Raw genomic sequence first — 15,221 nt, forward strand, 5'->3', positions numbered from 1 at the left:
CTGGTTTTCCAAAATCCAGGTGTTCTGAGTCTTTGCGGTTTCCCTGCCCTGGGCAGAGGAGTCGCTCGCTGTCACTGTCCTCGCAGCGAGGGGACGCGCTGGTGCCACCGCGGATTCCTGATTTCCCAGTGTTTTTCAGGAAGGGGGTGGGGGCGGCGCCTGGAGCAGGCAGAGGAGCTGTCGGGGATCTGCTGCCTCCCGAAACCTCGGTGCAGCTCCCTCGGGAGATAAACGAGTTAATCACTGGGTGAGCTCACGGCACAGGCATCCCGGCCTCCGTGAGAATTTGTCACGGACCCTTCCCGGGGTGCGATCGTGCCCCGGTACCGGCTCCTGGGAAGAGGCAGCGGACGCCATGAGCAGCTCGGGCAGTGCCTGTCCCTCGGTCCTTGCTGTCCCTCGGTCCTTCCTGGCAGCTCCTCGGACGAGCAGGGACCTCCCGCATTCCCGACGGGAGTGATGGATGCGAACAAAAGGGATCAAACTGTCTGGAAGCCCTGGGAGGATCTGGGGAGGGGGGATCCCACTTGGGGATGGGCAGTGCAGCAGCACTGGTGTGGGTTGTGCTCATGGGGTCGTTTCTCCTTGGCTGTGGGGCGCGGCGGTCTCTGGAGCTCACTGGGATTTGTGGTCCCTCCTGTGCCCCACAGCTTCCCGTGGGACAGGGGCAGGCAGTGCTGGGACCCTCTTGGAGGAGCCCCACGTGCTCCCCCAGGAGATGCACCTGCTGCTTGGCCTCAGCGCGTAGGAACGCAACTGCTGGGAAAGAAAAGTGCCTGGGAACCTTCAGGGGATTTCCCAGGGAGAGCTGGGATCTGGGAATTTTCTGCCTTCCCCCTTGTCCCCTCCTTCCTCACTCACAACGCTGCTCCCGGGGTCACAAATGGCTTTAAAAAAAGCAACGGCCCACACAGTGCCCTTCCCTTCTCCAGCGGGCGCTGCTGACGAGATCCCGCGTCCGGCCGGGGATACGGAATCAGCCTTGGCCTGGGAAAGGCCCTGCCAGGCCCTGCCAGCTGCTCCCACACCGTGGGGCTCCCGTGGAGGAAAAACACTCTGGGTGCCGCAGGTGCATCCTGCTCCGTGGAGTCCTGTAAGAAATCCGTCCCCCTTCCCTGCCCTGGGATTTCTTGGAGGTGCTGATGTCAAGCAGAGCTCTGGATGACGTGCAGGGCGCACGGAGGTTTCTCTCTCTGTACGTGGGGGAGGTTTCTGGACAAGGTCGGGACAGGTGATTCACGTTTTCCAGGAAATCTTACGGCAATTTCCACGAGAGCAGCAGGAATCAAGGGTGGCTGTGCCAAGGGGATGTTCCTGGAAATGCTTCGTAAAAAAGCTCTGAAAAATGTCACTGTGGTGTCGGAGCAGTTTAATGAAGGACCCACCTCAACCCTGCCCGAAATGAATGATCCAACAAAACCCATGTAAAAAAACCAGTTTTACCCAGGGAAAAGCTGTTTGGGTTAATTCTGCCTCCAGCAAAGGCAATCCCATCTGTGGGGTTGTCTTCACTCAGGGACCAGGTTGTACCTGGTGGGTGATGCAAAAGGATGGAGAGACCCTTGCATACTTCAAGGATCCCTGGTTTTAGGGTGAACTACCCATGACACCATGCCTGTATCCATATCCGCATGTATGTATGTATATAATTAAGGTACTGCATGTATGTATACAATTTAAAGGTTTAACATTTTTTAATGGTAAAAAGAAAACTTTACTTATTTTTTAACAGAATTAAAAGAAAAGTAATAAGAAATCATAGTAAACCTTCAGAACACTTCTCCTCCCTGTAACTTTCCTTTCTTTTTCCCACTGACAAATTTGGTATTTTCAGTCAATTTACCACCTTTAAAATAATCTTTCTTCAGTCCGCTTAGGCAGAGGAGTCTCTCCTGCTGTGCCATGGAGAAAGAAAGTTCTCACACAAGAAACACAAGAAACAGTTCTCAAACACAAGGAAGAGCTCTCTCGCAGTTTGAATTTTCACGAAGAGCAGCCGCCTGGAAATCTGCAGTGGTGAAGTCCCTCCCACAGTTTGAAAGTTTTCCCACAGCTACCACCATGTGCCAGTTCATTTTATTGGGGTGCAATTTCCTTCTTTTATCTTTGGGAACACAGGTTTTCTTCTTCCACTCCCAGGGCCAGGTTTTTTCATCTCTCTCATTCTCTCTGTTCAAGCTTCTCATGGGATCACAGCTACTGCAACGTGTGCTTGTTTCAGCACGGGTGCCTCTGTTCATGGCTCTGGTTAGAGTGCTCCATCCCCCCCCTGTGTTCCATGAGTTACAGGGAAAAAAAAGAGTCTGATGTATCAATTCTATCTTCACCATAGCTTTACATGAGAATTTCAGCCCAAGACTAAAGGAGGTCCTCATTCTCCTCCCATCTGGGATTTCACTCATCGTTTGCTGACCTTGGTGTCTCCCTGTGGTTTTCTTTCCGTATCTTCACCTTTCTTTTCCCCTCACTTGAGAGAGGATTTAGAGGCCTGGCCAGGGTCCTGTTACCTGTTCAAAGGCTGGAAGCAAGAGAGCTTTTCCAGGAGTTTGTTCATTTTAAAATGTGATTTCACGGAGGCAGGTGCAGCTTTCTTAAGTGGTTTAATAAGGTGTCAATATTCAAAAATTACCCAGCTGATTGGTTCTGCTGGGTCTGGGTCAGCAGTCCTCACAGAGAATCACCTCTGTAGTAGATGGATTTTCTCTTTAACTGAAAACCAAGCTATATCAAGCCACGACGCCCAGCCCAACACGGTGGTGCATGGACTGGAGCTCCAGGTGCCTGGTCCTGACCTACCTCTGCTGTTGGAATGAAACAGAAAGAGGAAAACAACCTCTCCCACCAGGACTTCCCTTCAAACAGGCTGTCAGCTCCTGCTGGGCCACGGCTGTGTGCTGGCCACCTGGGAGTCCAGGGAGAACTTCTGGTGGTCACTTGGGCACAGAGGTGAGCTACAAGTGGGGCCATTTTGGCATCACTGGCTTTGCTACTCCAGCATTGCTGCTCCCCAAGGCTCCTGCTCCCAGAAATGCATCATGTCCCCATAGAAACACAAATGCTTATTTATTTGACTTGTTTCAGTCTTTTTAAATTTGAGTTCCCCATCTCTCTCTGGGTTTTTGTTTTTTGTTTTTTTTTTTTTTTTTTGGTTATTCGAAGGAAGGAAGGAAGCCCAAACTCGGATGTTTGTTTGTTCTGTCCTGGCTGATGTTCCCTTGGTTGCAGTCCAGTGGCTGATAAACTGGCAGAGAAGTGGAGCATGGAGCACGGCAGAGCCTGGGAAAGGCCAGGACCTCACTTCCCCTGGACTCACGTCATGGATCCTCTCTGGTGGTTTGGCCTGGGGCCTGCCTCTGCTCATTCTGCTCCTGCCTTTGTCACCAGCTCAGGGACTTCCAAAGGGAGGAGGTCTCCTTGCCACCTCTACCTGCCCTGGTGTCACCTCCAAACTCCTGACCCAGGGAGCAGCTGGGACGGACTGTACCCATAGCCCTGACATTAACCCTAAAGCTAACCCTGACACTCACCCTAACCCTAACCCCTAACCCTAACTCCAACCCTAACTCTAACCCCTAACCCCAATGAAGTTTCCCTATGTGAACCGCAGAGAGAGGAATCCACACAGATCCGAGCCCAGGTGTGGGCTGTGCTCCTCTTGTGGAGCTTCACCTTCTCCATCCAGGCAGGTTCCACCTGTACGGCCCCACGCAGGGATGTGTGAGGCTGTTCCCCCGCAGGCAGGGCTGGAGGGGGTGCTCACTGCTCTGGGAAGTGCCAGGAGCTCATCCCATGGCTCCTGCTATGAACCATCAGCTTGAAAACCTCTCCTTCCTCCAGGCTGGAAGATGTCCCAGAAGAGAGAAGGATTTGTGGGGTGTGGAGTACGGACCATGGATGGGGGAGCTGGGAGCTTTTGTTCCCCACTCCGTGTTGGGGGACAGGGATATGGTTCAAGGCAGGGGTCGATGGGGGCAGGATTAGCTCAGGAAGCTCCTGAGGGTCCTCTGGGAAGAGAATCTTCCCTGGGATACTGGGGTGACTGACCGCCCACCAGCCCAGGAGCTGTTCCAGAGGATAAAACACAGCCTGGGTGCTGCTCACTGGGGCTGTTTCCCCACACTTCCCCCTCCCCACAAATGATTCACATTAGGCTGAGTCTCTGTGGGTTCCGTGTGGGTTTTGGAGCTCTCTGGAGCTGCATGCTCAGGGGGAATCCTCCAGACCCCCTCAGGGGAGAAGACAAATGCTTCAGGCTCTCCTCCATCCGAACCTTCTCCCTCCACGTGGCTCTGCTGCTTTTCCTCATTTCCCTGGGGTCCCCCTGCACCTTCCCCATCTCCCCCCTGCCTCAGCCCCTCTCTCCCCCCTCCCCGTGTTCTCCCCTCTGCTGCCCACAGCAGACAGCCACTATCGATTTTCCTGGGTCAGCAAATCCCGGCCGTGGGGGGAGCTGGGCACTGCTGACACCGGCACGGCAGAGCTGGCACTGCAAGGGTGCTGGGGGAGCTTCAGCAGAGCTGTCCCCATGCCCAGCGCTGCGTCCTTTTCCCGGGGGGACACAGGGGGCTCTTCCCTCCCTGAGCCCCGAGCAGCCCTGGCTGATGAGAGGCAGCCAGGATCCAGCTCATCTCCAATGGGGAAATGCAGCTCCTGCACAGCATCGCTCTGGAAGTTGGGGAGCAGGAGACCTTCAGCCTTGCTGTGAGCATGAGGAGTCCTTTGCTCCCTCCAAACAGACCCCAGAGGGTCAGGACTTGGTGTCCCCGAAGGAGCCTGTGAATTTCTCGAGTCTTTTCCCAGCTGAAATCCTGCTGTCCCCCCAGATTGCCTGGGACACGAGCGGTGGGAGAGGAGCTACATCCAACACTGAGACTGGATCCTCGCCCTCTCTGCCGCCTCCTAGGATGAGCCCTGGGGAAGATGCTTTGGGTCACAGCGTCTTGGGGAGCAGCGGCAGCTGGGGGGACACTGATGTCACCCCTCCATGTCTAACTGATGCCTGTTTTGCAAGATGCTTTTCCTGGGAAGCAGGAGCTGGCTGTGTGAGAGCCTGGAGCATGGGATCACCGAGGCTTCACTCTCCCATCTCCTCCAGAGCAGGCAACAAGGAATCCTTTGCCCCTCTGCCCTGGCTGGAGACCCTCAACCTCCAAGGCACTGCCAGTCCCCCAGGGAGCTCCTTCCATGCTTCAGGCATCTTCATGCAATGGGTGGAAATCCTGGGGGGATTTGGGGCACCCACAGGGAGGTGGGAGATGCTGGAGAGCAGAGGGGGATGGGGTGATGTGACAGGGGGTCCTGGGCTTGGGGCAGGGCCTCTGTGTCAGCAGAGGAAGGTGAGCAGGTGACAGAAGGTCAGAAAAGTTTTAGTCTGGTCTGAAAGCCTGAGGCAGGAGGGTCCGAGATAACCACGGTTATTTAATTTATTTTTTCTAAATAAAAAAAAGGAAGGAAGTTAATAAATAATGTAAAGTGGAGAATGCATTAATGAAAGGGAGAGCGAGGCAGAGAGAGGGAGAGAGAGGAAGGGACAGGGCAGAGTGAGAGCTCAGGGAGTGGGGGGAGATATTCCTGCCGGTATCGATTGGATATGATTACATTAGAGCTATCAAATATTCATACTACATTCCACAAGAGGTCATTGTGTGTGTTTTTCCAATTTAGCTCTGCCTTGGTGCAGGCAGCAGGCTCCGGGTGGGGAGAGGCTGTGAGCAGGGCTCCAGCCCCCGGGGCTGGGGCTGCCACTCCTGTGGCCACAGGGGTGTCACCCCTGGAGGGACATCCTGGCTGGGGAGGACATGCTGAGCTGGCTGCTGGACCTGGGGGTCCTTCACAAAGCCCCCGAGGGCTGTGGATCACAGAGAGGGGGACAACTCTGTCCTCAGGTGTGCCTCAGCTCTGGCACTTCGCTCCTCCTTGACAAGCTCTTGTGTTCCCTCCCGAGCCACATCAGGGCCCTGGTCACTGCTCCCTGCCTGCTCCAGGCAGGTCCTTGTCCTTAATGGAGCATTTTAGCTGGGATGTCACTCCGGGATGTCACAGGAAGGTCAGCCCAGGCCACGGAGCCAGGCGGGAGGGGAACGAGCTGGTGTGGGATGGTGGCAGGGATGGGGACAGGGATGGGGACAGGGATGGTGGCAGGGATGGGGACAGGGATGGGACAGGGATGGAGACAGGGATGGGGACAGGGATGGTGGCAGGGCTCCCGCTGTGGTGCCCATGTACCAGGGCACTCCTGCCCCTCTCCCCCTGCCTTCATCCATCCTTCCAGGCTGTCTGTGCCGCCGGGATCCTCCCCGAAGGGACAACCACGAGGGACAGGGGCTCTCACATCAGCGCTCCGGAGTCAGGGCTCCAAGGACACAACTCTGCGGTGTTCCGGCTGCAAACCTGCTCTGTCACCCTGAGGAGGCAGCTGGGAGCCTGCTGCCCGATTTTACTCTGTGGGAGTAAAACTGAGGCACTTGCCTTGCCCGTGCCTCAGTTTCCCTGTTTGTCCACATCCCCGCAGCCCCGTCAGCCCCGCCCGCCCCCGGGCGCTGGGAGCCAGCGCTGCCTTCTCTCCTTACATTAATAAAAATTTTACAGCACGGTGGCAGGAAATGCATTTTCAGTTCATCTGCTGCAGCTATTAGATTACCAGGAAATGGCTGGCTGGCCGGCGGCCAGGGCTCCGCAGGGGAAGGCGAGCGGAGCGCTGGGATGAGCCGGTGGCACCGGTCCCCATCGTCCCGGGTGAACCCGAGCCGTGCCAGGCTGTGCCCACCCGCCCTGCCCGGCTCCTGCGTGCCAGGCTCCCCGGGGATTCTCCGAGCTGGCGGGGGTGGATCTGGTCCCTGCTGCTTTGGGAAATGGGATGAGCAAGGGGAGGGGTCTCCTGGTGAGTCTGCTCCAGGCTGAGACCAACAGAGCCCGACTGGCCACAGGCTGTGCTCAGGCTGGGCTGGGCTGCAGGGAGGAGTGGAAGATTTGGGATTGGGACCAGGGAGAGGTGAACATTTGAGGCTGGGACCAAGGAGAGATGGAAGATTTAGGGCTTGGATCAGGGAGAGGTGGGAGATTTAGGACTGGGATCAGGGAGAAGTGGGAGATTTGAGTCTGGGATGGGGAGGATGCATTCACTGAGTGCAGCAGGTCTCTGCAGAGGTTGGTTATTCCAAGATTTGGGATTTTGAAGTCACCAGGCTGGGCTGGTGTCAAGCAGAGCCTGGGAAAGGGTTAAACGTGTGTTGTCTGTAAGGGAGCCGGCAGGAGGGGGTAGGTGCTGGCTATAAATACCTGTACCTGCCTCCGAGGTGGCAGTGCTAATGAAGGGAGGGAATTGTGAGCAGCCCCTCGGGAAGGGGGCAGCAGCACCAGCGGTGGCTGCAGGGGCTCTGTGGGCCCTGGGGAGGGAGGGACAGACGGGACAGGGTTGTAGGGACCTGGTTTTTAGGCTAGGCGAGGTTTTCAGGAGAACCCTCTTGGAGGTGACTGTGGCCAAGTGTGGGAGCTGTTCTCTACAGCTGGGACAGTTTCATGATGGGATCCCCTGAGCTCAGCCCAGCCCTGGGATCCTTTCCACGATCCTGGAATGATCTGGGATCATCTCTACGTGAGCATCAGGTACCAAAGTGGAGCATCTTCCCTGGAGCGGTGGCTGGTCCCTCCCTGGAGCATCCTGGGCTCCAGAGGGGTGCTCCAGGCTCCAGAGGGATGCTCCAGGTTCCAGAGAGATTTCCAGGATCCAGAGGGGTGCTCCAGGATCCAGAGGGATGCTCCAGGTTCCAGAGGGATGCTCCAGGTTCCAGAGGGATGCTCCAGGATCCAGAGGGATACTCCAGGTTCCAGAGGGATGCTCCTGGCTCCAGAGGGTTCCTGGAGCTGTTCCTGGCTCCAGTGTCTGGCAGAGTCTCGTGGGGCTCAAGACCTCTCTGCCTGCCCAGAGCCCCGAGCCGGGTGCAGGATGCTGATTCTGGGGGGGAGGTGACCCCAGCCCTGCCACAGTGACAGCTCCATCTCCACTCTGGTAGCAGTGACTGGACTGGAGGGAAGAGGACACCTGTTAAATGAGAGCTGGAGAGCAGGGAAGGCAAGGAATGGTGGAAAGGAACGGGGCAAGGAAGGGAGCAAAGAGTGGGGAGAAGGGAAGGTCTGAACCTCACCGGGGTTTTTAAAGTTTGAAAGAACAGAAACCCTGGTTTGCGTGGAGGGGACCGGCTATTTTTAGCCGTGGGTAGGATGTCAGCTCTGAAAATAGCCTGCTACCAGATCCTAATGAAATCCTCTCTTTGGCTCTCACACGGAGCGAGTTTGGAGGGGGAGGATCTCTGTCACACCCGCAGCCGAGAAGATCCTGACATTCACAATGACTCGCCTGGTTTTCTCTTATTTATTTATTTTTTTTCCCCCTCCGGTTTCTCCTATTCTTCGCCGGCTCTGCCTTACGCCGAGCAGAGGAGTCACCAGCCAAAAAAGTGACAGCGGGGGCGGTGCTGCTTAGCTACGGCCAAATCCCAGCAGCATGTGACCAGCTTGGCAATTTAATACCGAGCCCTGCTCCCCGGCACACGCGCGCTCGAGTTAAAGTGACATTGAAACGGGCTCTCCAAGTGCTGAAAGCACAGGATTTGGGGGAGCTGCCTCCCCCCAGCCCCTCCCACCTATCCCTGGGGTGTGGGAGTGGGAGGGGTGATGCCCAGGTGAGGGAGGATGCTCGGGACAGATGTGCGGGCTTGGGAGGGACCAAGGGTTGGGAGAGATGCAGGGTGGATGGAGCAGCTGCTCTGGGGAGAGCTCCAGCAGGAGGGATCCTGGGGTACGGGGGATACTGGGAGTGCTTGGGATGGCCTGGAATACAGGGGACAGCTGGGACAGGTGGGAGTACATGGGATACCTGGGGCATCTGGGACACTGGGGACATGTGGAATACCTGGTACTTGTGGAATACCTGGGACGTCTGGGTCATTTGGGACATGCAGGATATCAGGTGTGTGGGGGGTACCTGGGACATTTGGGATACCTGGGACATGTGGGACATGTGGGATACCTGGAGTACAGGGGATACCTGGGACATTTGGGACATTTGGGATACCCGATACTTTTGGGGTAACTGGGACATTTGGGACATTTGGGGCATTTGGGACGTGTGGGATCCCTGGTGTGTGTGGGTACCTGGTGCACCTGGTGCCTGTAGTGGAGTTCAGTCTGACATCACTGGAAAGAGAGGGTCTCACCTTTGGAGCCAGCACTGCTGGAGTCACATCTGTGTTCTCTGTTGGGACTGGGATGTGGCTTTGGGCAGGGACCTCATCAGGACAAACGTGTTCTGTGGGAGAAGAGCTGCTCTGGAAGTGTGGGGAGCCCATGGATCATGGAATGGTCTGGGTTGGCAGGCACATTAAAGCTCCTCTGGTTTCTATCCCCTGCAGGGACACCTCCCACTGTCCCAGGCTGCTCCAGCCTGGCCTTGGACTCTTCCAGGGAACCAGGGGCATGCACAGCTTCTCTGGGCACCTGTGCCAGGGCCTCACACGCTCACGGTGACAATGCACAGGGACAGATGACACTCAGTGCTCACTGTGCACAGCGGGACCTGGGAAATGGTGGCATGGGAAATGATGGCATGGGACATCATGGCATGGGAAATGGTGGCATGGGAAGTCGCTGCCCTGCCCTACTGTCCCCCTGGGCTGGGCTGAGGGGCTGGATCCCTGCTGGCTCCTGGAGATGCTGCTCCTTCTCGGCCGCCGGAACCATCTGCATCAATGAGTCAGCAGGACCCACTTAACACTTCCCCGGCAGAATCTGCTCCTCTCTCCCGACAGAATGGGCAGCTCTGGCAGGCTCTGGCAGCGTGTTACAATCTCAGCTCATTAAGGGACGCATCCTGAGCGCTTTATTGATGTTTTATGCTGCCTGGCTCCATCTTCAGAGGGAAACTCTCATTGCAGTCAATGACTACACCTCCGGCTGCTGCAGGCTGAGCTCGGGGTTCTGCATCCGGCTCCTGGAGAGGCAGGCTCAGCTCCCACGGCTACACTGCACACCCTGGGGTTTGTCCCCAAAGTGGGCAAGAAGTGTCCCAGGGCCAGCATCCCTGTTTTCTTTCCAGGGACGGGGGAACACTCAGAAGAAAACCACGAGGAAGGTTTTTTTTTGTTTTGTTTTGTTGGTTTTTTTTTTTTTCCTTGCTTATCCCTCTTTCTGTGAGAAGGAGCTGCATGACAGAGAAGGGAAATGATGTTTCCTCTCCCCCAGAGCTGCCGTCTGCTCAGCCGGGTGGGTGGACCTGGCCTCCTCCTCTCCCAGCGTGCTGGGAGCCACATGTCCCCACCTCGGGAAAATTACAGTCCTTTAATAAGTTCCTCAGCGCTGGCTGTTGCTTCTGAAAAGCTCGTGGCACTGTCTGGCTTCAAGTGGCTTTTACATAATACAGACTGTCAGGCTAGATGAGCATCACGGTCCCTTCTGGCCCTAAAATCTGTGAATCTCCAAATTAGAGGGCACCAGCACCTCCTTGTTTCTGGCTGATTGAATCAGGGGAATCGCGTGTTCTCTTTCTCCTCTCTCTCTTTTTTTTTCCTCCCTCCCCTGCATCATCTCTAACTGGAGGTGAATTTCCCTCCCCCTGAGCCCAAGCTTGGCAAACAGCAGCAGGAGAGATCTGGCAGCTTCAGCCTTGCTCTGGGATGTCCTGCTCTGCTGCCCACTCCAGGGCTGATTTCCAGTGGTGAATTGTCTGGCTGTGGGCACAGCCAGGGCTGGAGCTGCTCGGGCTCAGAGGCACCTGAAAAATCTCTGTGGAGAATGGTGCTGAGCTCTCCTGATTGTTTTAAAGTCCCAACAAAGTTCTCCAAAGGCTTCAGACCGAGCTCCTTGGGATTTGTGACCAAGGTGTGGATGTAGAGAAACACATTTTGGGAAGGGAAATGAAAGTGAGTGACTCCCCGTGTTTTTGGGGATGTTTGGGATGGGTAGGGAGAATGGGAAGAGCAAAGAAGGGAGACATTGCTGCTGATCTATGAGGATTAGTGGGGATGGGGGTTCCCCAAATGCAGGGGCCTGCAACAGGAGCTGGGGCCCTGCTGAGGAGGCTCAGCTGGAGCTGGGAACCCCGGGATGCCCACCTGGATGCTGGTGCTCTCAGCTGCCCAGGCAGGACCTGCACTGAGAGCCTCAAACATAAATGGGACACCCAGGAGCTGCTTCTCCCCATCCCTGTGGGCACGATCCCAGCGGCATCTACAGCCTTAAAAGTGGTGGATTTGCACAGGGACGAGGAGTGGGCCCAATCCCAAAGGGGAGCTGAGGAGCTGGGGCGCAGGCAGGGGCTGTGCAGGGTGTGGGGTGCGGTGGAGGCTGCGGGAGGGGTGTCCAGCCCCAGCTCCCACACACCCCACACACAGAGATGGCCAGAAACCTTCACAAGTCTCACACCTTCCTCTGCCACGACTCATCAGGAAGAGCCGCATCTCTCTCCCAACAGCCAAAACCCCTCCGAAGCAGCCGGGCTCCATCCCAGACCCTCCCTTTGGGGGAGGCTCTGAACTTTCCTGCTCTGCAGGCGCACTGGGGTTCGCACCTTCCTCTCCGCGGTGCTGTGGTCAGTAACTCACCGGGAGCTGCTGCTCTGCTGCTCTGCTCTCCCTGCTCTCCCCACCCTCCCACTCCCCCCGGGAGCTCTGCATTCAGCCTTTTCGGCCCTCCCTCGGCAGCGAGTGAGGAATAAAGCGGCGCCGGCTGAGCACGACGCAGGCTGCGCTGGGATGCTGTGAGCCAGCGAGGGAAGCCTGAATCACCGGCACCTCGAGGTGGGAGTGAGAGATTCGGGCTGGGAGGAAGGGAGGACATCACACGTGCTCCCGGGAGTCAGGTGCACTCAGCTAGTTGGCTGCGAATCGGGCAGCTCGGATCCTTTCTGTGCCTTTAAAGACGGAGCTGAGAGCGACGGGGAGGAGAGGAGGGGCAGGTGGGAGCGCAGGGGGATCGAGCCTGAAGGCTCTGAGCTGGAGCCGAGGCTGAGGGATGCTGTCAGGGACTCGTTCTTCTTGGAGAAACTCCTGGAGGAGCATCCCTGGTGGGATCCCATGGAGACGGAGAAACGCTCAGCCCAGAAATGCCTAAAAACGAGACTGCAAAGGCTCAGCTGGGCACCGTGCGGGAGTCACTGGCCCCAGCTGGGGGGATTCCAGTGCTTCTGCTGGCATCAGCTGGCACGGAGCCCCTGAGGTCCGTGGGATCATCCCAGTTTGTATCTGCCACAGGCAGCAAATTTATCACTCTCATTCCAGGTCCTTCTCTCCCCCTCTGTCCCCATCCGGCTCTCACACACTCACACCCTGTGTTTGCCATCCAGCCTGGGGACCTGCCCGCCCCGAGGGGGTCCCGGGCTGCTGGGTACCTGCCTGGGGGGGCTGAGGGCTCGGTGGTTTCACCTTCACACGTCTGAGACAGATCCTGAGCCCTGCCAGAGCTGGGGGTGTCGCTTTGCTCCTCTGGTGAGAGCTCCCAGAAAGGATGGGACACCTCCCTGGAAGTGTCGAGGGGAATGGAGGGAGGGTGGGGGCTCTGCTGGGTGGTGTCCAGTGTGTCATGAGGGTGGCCTTGTGCCTTTGGGACTGTCAAGCCAGGTCCACTTCACTTATAAATGGGTCTGAGGGGTGTCACACGGACACCCGGTGCTCCTGAGCCACGGGCAGGAGAGCAGGAAGGACAGAGTATGCAGCAGCTTGGGAAAACCCCTGGGATGGAAGATCCAGGTCCCGCTTGGACCTTGAGTGCCAGCTTGTTGTTTCTGGGGGGGTGGGATGTGTGTGGGCTGGTTCTGTGGGTCTCAGGTGGAAAAGCTGCTTCCCAGCCTCTCTGCCGAGTGTGTCTCTACAGGAGCTGATTCAGGCGTGGGTTTGGACTTTGGGGAAGTGTCGGAGCTGGCCTGTCCCGGGTGCCTCCCGGGAAGAGATGAGCTGGGAGAAGGTTGGACTCGATGACCTTAGAGGCCTTTTCCCACCTTTTCCACGATTCCATGAGGGGGCTGCGCCCGTTTCTCGGCGATTTCCAGATCAGACCCGAGGCGACGGATCCCGAGCCGCTCCCGAGTCCGCTTTGCGGACCTGCCCACGGTGTCACACCGCCCCCGACCCGCGTCCCCAGCGAGGCTGTCCCGGTGGGCTCAGGGGGAACACCGGCCCGGGGTGCGGGACAGCCATGCCGGGAGGGGGGGGGGCGGGGAGGGACCCGGAGCCCGGGGCGGACGGAAATGTTTAAATAGCGGCTGAGCATCCCGCGGCGGGGCTGGGCGGCAGCGGCGTCTGGGGAGCGCTGCGGGGCTCTGCGGAGCCGCTAATGGGCCGAGTCCATTTCAGCGGGATGACGCCACTTGGGTAAAGCGTTAAGAGCTCCGGGAAGGCAGCGCAGAGCGAGGGGGAGCGCGATGCTCCCGGGCAGCGCCAGGTCCCTCCTCCCTCCTCCTTCCATCCCTCCTCCTCCTCCTCCCTCCTCCCAGCCTCCCGTTCCCACCGAGTGCGGCCCCCCCCGCCGCTCCCGCTGCCCGCGGTGCGGGGCTCGGTGCGGGGCCGGGGCTGTCCCCGCCGCCCGGCCCGGGCTGTCCCCGCCGCGCTCGGGCTCCGCGGGCGGATGGACCGGCGGCGGCTGCGGGGTGAGTCCGCCCGGCTCGGACACGCGTGGGCTGCGGGTGGGCCGGGCGGGCGGGGGGTCCTGGGCACGCGTGGGCTGCTCCCGGAGGGTCGCGGGTCCCTGGATGCGCACGGGCCGTGCGGGGAAGCTGCGGCTCCGTGTGAGACGGGGTTGGGGTCCCGAACACGCGTGGGGTGAGCGTGGTGGAGCTGGGTCCTGTGGCTTGTCCTGAGGGCTGTCCCGCACACACGAGCGGTGCCCGGGAATCCCGGGGACGCGGGGGCTGCGTGTGCGTGGAGGGGCTGCGGGACCGCGCCGGGGGCGAGCCCCGAGTGGGGTGCGCGCTGAGGGGGGCCGGGGGCTCACCCCGCTCCATCCCCAGCACCCCAGCATCCCCAGCACCCCGCTCCATCCCACGGCGCCCAGACAGGGCCAGGGGGGTCCCTTTTCTCCCACCTGGCGCCCTGAGCCGCTTGCCGCCGGCTCGCGGCCACCTCCAGCCTGTAAATCATTTGCTTTTACGATCATTCCTCTGGCCCATTATCACACGAACTTTATATGTTTGGGGCTGGTAGTGGCCATAAAGCTGGCCCGGTTTCCGGGACTGGCATGTCCGCCTGGCAGGCAGGGTGTGAGGAGGAGGAGGAGGCTGGGGGGACGCTGCCCCAGGCCCCCAGGCGGGCAGGTCGGCAGGGAGGGTGCAGCAGAGCCCCGGGGATGCTCAGCTCAGTGGGGCTGGGATTTGGACCGATTGCAGCCCTGGAATCAGGCTGGAGAAGGGAGGGCTGGCAGGGAGTGGGGAGCACAGGGCTATTCTGGGGTGGGGGAGGAGGAAGAAGCGGGGTCCCAGCTCCGGTCATTCTGTCCCTCTGGAGGACCCACAGACGTTCTGTTCAGCTCCCCTGGGTTCCCACAGGGACATTTGTGTCCCCACAGCCAGGGAGTCCAGGTCCTTGTCAGATCCCTGCTCCTGGGAATCACAGCTCTGGGGGCATTTGGAGCCCAGTCCAGTGCTGGGGGTGCTCCCGGGATCTGTCGTGTCTGAGCCCTGTCCCCAGATCCGGAGTGTCCAGCCCAGCCCATGGCCAGCTCCTCTCTGGCTGTGTCCCCCGGGCTCGTTCCTCCTCACCTTGTCCCTCCTACTCCAACCTGGCTCAGGGGTCTCCTGGTGCCTCCCGAGCTCCAGGTGTTCAGAGGGTTTGGGTTACCTGGACTGAGCCAGCCCTTTGGCTGCCCTTTATCTCCCAGTGCTGTCGGCTCCGTGGCTGCAGGACCCTCTGTGGGGTCTCTCCCTTCAGGGTCCCCGTGGTTTGAGCCCCCCAGAACCCTCACAGGGCTCCTCTCACTGGCCAAGTCTGAATGACCAAGTGCTGAGTACAGGTGAGCGGGGATGGACACCCGGGTGTGAGCAGCTGCTCCCAGGTGGAACCAGCACCGTTCCCTGAACGATCCCATCCCCACAGGATCTGGGTCGGGAAGGAGCTGGGAATACACCAAGGCTGCCCCGGGCTCCCTCTGCACAGCCCCTTTGCAGGCTGAGATGGGCAATCCCTCTTCAGGGGAATACTGGGGCTCCAGGACGCCAGCCTGGGCTTTAGTGAGACCCT

The sequence above is a fragment of the Cinclus cinclus genome, chromosome 15 (assembly GCF_963662255.1).
Source record: "Cinclus cinclus chromosome 15, bCinCin1.1, whole genome shotgun sequence".
NCBI lineage: Eukaryota > Metazoa > Chordata > Aves > Passeriformes > Cinclidae > Cinclus > Cinclus cinclus.